The sequence below is a fragment of the Sapajus apella genome, unplaced genomic scaffold, assembly GCF_009761245.1.
Source record: "Sapajus apella isolate SASKATOON/1434 unplaced genomic scaffold, GSC_monkey_1.0 scaffold39, whole genome shotgun sequence".
Classification (NCBI taxonomy): Eukaryota; Metazoa; Chordata; class Mammalia; order Primates; family Cebidae; genus Sapajus; species Sapajus apella.
In genome coordinates, this window is record NW_022436979.1 from 22,307,437 (window position 1) to 22,311,920 (window position 4,484).

A 4,484-nucleotide genomic window follows, 5' to 3' on the forward strand; every position below is an offset into this window, starting at 1 on the left:
TGTGTGCATGCAGAAGCACTTCCTCACACCACTACAAAAGCAGCAGCAGAAATCGAGGGATTCCCCTCCTTTCTCTGGGCCCCAGGTCTGAATTGCCAGGCCTGCTTTGTCAGCAGTGATGTTGTGCTATGTAAGAATGATGGCTGGGTGGGGCTGGACTTTGCTATGGCACATAAGGGATGAAAGTGAGAGGTATTTCTTAATTAAAAGTATACGTCCTTTATGCTTCAAAGTTTGGACTCACATTTCTCAATTCCATTTTTGCACAAAATCTCACAATGTCATTAATGGATTTGCGCAGTGCATTGATAGTGTCATAACCTATCAACTCTAACTTGATTAAACATGCACTTGCCATTTAAAAAATGAGAAAACTGGCATACATGCTTCAGCAAAGAATCTGCCACACCTGCAGTGTGTATGGAGCTGGTTTAGTTAGAGACATAATGTCTTTTGCATAGTATAAACAAAGTTGCATTTCATCTGAACATCTCATTTGGTAGATTTCCTGACACTTATTTGCTACTGTTCTTTCCTTTGTGACTGTCTTTACAGAATTAATATTTTTATTACTATTAGAGAATTAATTATAGTTTAGCACCAAATTGAAACTGCAATCTTATTCCATCACATTTTGAAGTCAGTGTATGCTTACAGCTCCTTTTGAAGATAATTAGGCCTCACAGAAGGAGTCAAGATCTCCATTTCCTGAACACGCAGAAAGCAGAAATTACAATACTGTGACTGACCCTGGCTGTGTCTGAGGTGACTGTGTTGGTAATCAGTTGATTAGCACCAAGTTCTTAGGTGGCCAGTTGCACAGAACATCACCTACGTTACTAAATAAAAAGTGACTTGGGGTCTCTAGGGTGATGTGGAGGGTTGATGGCAGTGCTGTAGGAACAAGACTTGGATCACGGAGAGAAAGTCTATATCAAGCAATCTAGTGATATATTTTATTCTATTTTTATTTTTTAAAGCCTACAGCACCGGGTATTCCCAAGAGGTCTCCTATCCAAGTACTAACCAGGCCCGAGCCTGCTTAGCTTCCGAGATCGGGCGTGTGCAGGGCGGTGCGGCCATGGACAGTGGTGACATATTTTCAATCATACAATTTCTATAACAGGTCAACTGCAATTCGCACACAGTTATCCCAGCCGTAAAGTGAGTACTGGGTAAAAGCAGTCATATCTTTATTCCGAACCATCTAAATTCACTTATTTTTATAAATATGTTATTTCATCCTATCAAAAAAATTCTACTCTGATTCCATAAAACAACTCCTGCTCTGCTTTGTAGGTAAAACTATCAATTTGCATAATCACTTCATTTGAAGTTATGAAACTGCTAAGCCTGCAAAATTGATTAAGCTGCTTTTTACTAAATTCTAATCATTAAGCGTAACAATATTTTTCGTTCAAAAAAGGTACCAGTTTCCTGGAAGTATTCTTCATGGCTTTATTTCCTCTGCTAATTGATCCTGGTCATTTAATTTAATAGCTTTTATAAAGTTAAAATTATAAGAATTTAATTGACTTTTGCTTAGCTTCCAATTATGTCTAATTTGTTTCTATTCAGTCTCATTAAATCCAGTTATGGTTGGACTAATAGTAATTGCTCCCAATAGTTAATTTACTTTAAAATAAGGACTCTGTCTTCTGTTATTTTCAAGGAATTTTTCACAGGGCTAGGTTAGGCTTCTTAATCCTATTAATACAAATGGCGTCCTACGTGTATGAATCAGTTTACCTTTGGTACAAAGGCCATCCCATGTCACCTAGCAAAGCCAGCAAGTCTCTAGAGGCGGTACAGCCGCTGCGGAGGTGGCCCCCAGTAGCATCATTAATATCTATTGTAAATGGCAGGCAATCACTTAGTTTCACATTTAATTACCCGAGTCATACAAATGTGTAAAAAAATACAGAGTTTTAATTCAATGGGGTAAAGGATAATATGAGTAATATTCACAAATAACATTTGGAAGAGGTAGAATTTTCCCAGAAAGGATGCATTCCTGGAGCAAGCTTATTTTGTGTTTGGTTTATTAAATATCTATTTCCATTTTGACAAACCACTGGAAAAGCCCCGCTTCACAAGGACTATCCATGTGAGCCATCATACAAAAGAACACCCGCCACACAAAATCAAAACAAAAGTGGTCCAGGCTTCACATTAAAGATTCATTACCGAGTTTTCTTAGCAGAGATAAAGAAAACGAGGTTACTTTTATATTATGAAAAACAGAGAGAAAGAAGAAATGGGACAAAAAGTGCTAGGGGCCGGGCGCGGTGGCTCAAGCCTGTAATCCCAGCACTGTGGGAGGCCGAGGTGGGTGGATCACGAGGTCAAGAGATCGAGACCATCCTGGTTAACATGGTGAAACCCCGTCTCTACTAAAAATACAAAAAATTAGCTGGGCATGGTGGTGTGTGCCTGTAATCCCAGCTACTCAGGGGGCTGGGGCAGGAGAATTGCCTGAACCCAGGAGGCGGAGGTTGCGGTGAGCCGAGATCGCGCCATTGCACTCCAGCCTGGGTAACAAGAACGAAACTCCGTCCCAAAAAAAAAAAAAAAAAAAAAAAGTGCTAGGAAACAACAGTGGAAAACATGCTGAGGGAAAAAATGAATGCGATTATGTTTTTTTGGTATTAATTTCCTATCCTAAAATCAGAAAATACTGAAAAGAACAAAGCACATTTTTTGAGACACATAGAACATAAAACAAATTATTGTTAAAGATGATTTTGCAGTGCTAACAAACATATCTGTGACTTGTTTCTTCCCATTAAAAATAAGATTTTGTACAATTGCGTTTACATAAATTATTGAAATAAAATTGTAAAGACAGAGAACAGAGGAGGAGCGAAGGAAAAGGTGTCAGAGTGGTCACAAAGATAGCAAAATGGAGCCTGGTGGGGAGGCTACAGTTCTGTGACTTGACTGTAGAGGCGGCAGCTATGTAGATCTACATGTAGATCACATGTAGATCAACGTGTGCATAGAATGCACACACATACACACACAAATGCATACAGAACTGTTGAGATCTGAGTAAGCTCTTCGAATTGTACGTATGTCAGTTTCCAAGTTTGATAACGCGCTATAGCTACACCAGATGTCACCACTGGGAGAACTGGCAAAGAGCAACTAAGGCATCCCTGTACCTTCTGCAACGTCCTGCGAACCTGTAATTATTTCAAAAGAAGCTTGAAAGTCAAGCATAGCAAGACCTAAATCCATCACTTTAAAGAAGAAACAACGGAAGATTAGTGACATTGCTGAAGAACATCAAATACTCAGTAATCCACATGAGAGCTAGATTCTGTCCACTCACAGCACAGCTGGCATTTAGCCTTTTTCTGATGTACCCTGTAGGACTTGAGTGCCCTTGGATTGCCAATGTCTATAATGTTGATTTGTTACTAACTTTGTACTGAACCCAAAAAATGCAAAATAATTGAATAGTCATTTATATAACAACTAGTGTTTTTACTTATAAAGAGACAATAGTGGTAACAAATTTAAATATTTGGAGTAAAGGATGGGATCTTGGCAAGATAATAATGGCAAAATATAAAACAGAAAAAATAAAGGAATCAGAAACATAAGTAGTTCAGTATCATGAAAAAATTCTGGATGTGAGAAGCAAGAGAACAGAGATTCTATTGTGTTTCTGCTTCAAACCTGCTGTATCACCTTAGATAATACATGCCCTTTCCCTGAATCTGTTTTCTTTTCTACAAAATAAAGTGAACTGGATCATCTTCAAGTTCCCCCAAATATTCACATTCTTTGACTCTACATGGACTTCAGTTGAATTCCTAATTTCAATTTGGATAATACTTGTGTGCTGCACCACAAGTGGTATGCATAAACACTCACGTTGGTCCTAGTAAATAATTAAATCTAGCATTTGGCAGCTGGAAACCATTGAAATCTTTGAAGTATTCCTGAAGCTTATTCTATCAGTGTATCAAGATAAAATTCTAAACCTGATAAAGTCTATTAACAACTATCAGTGCTGTGTTATCTCCGAAGACCTTGTAAGGATAATGATAAGAAGTGGATCAAGTAAAACAGCCTGAATTTACTCCCAAGAGCCACTAAAATGATTAACTATTCCATCCACGAAAATTCACTATGTGAAACTATCTAAACTTGCAGTTTCTGAGCTGACATTATTCCAATTCTTTATGGGAGTATTAATTGTGTTTTCATTTGGCTAAGCATCATGAATAATGGCAGACTTACAATTTATTGCCACTTCTTTATATGCCAGTTTAAACTTGTGATCATAACAATGTCAACTTCAATATTCCCACCAAAAGCAATTTTGGAAAAGTACCCCTTATGCAACACGAAGCTAAAGATCTAGGATTTCATAAATAATCAAAAGCTCAAAGGTAGCACCAGTAATCTCTGTTAGTTGTGCAAAAAGACATCAAGTTTAGTATCAACTTAATAAAAAAAAGGTAGCCCTTAAC

General features: G+C 37.8%; 1 pseudogene; it reads right to left on the minus strand.

Moving 5' to 3' along the window:
• Positions 1-978: 978 nt before the first annotated feature.
• LOC116565321 lies at positions 979-1,087 on the minus strand (annotated as a pseudogene).
• Positions 1,088-4,484: the final 3,397 nt, after the last annotated feature.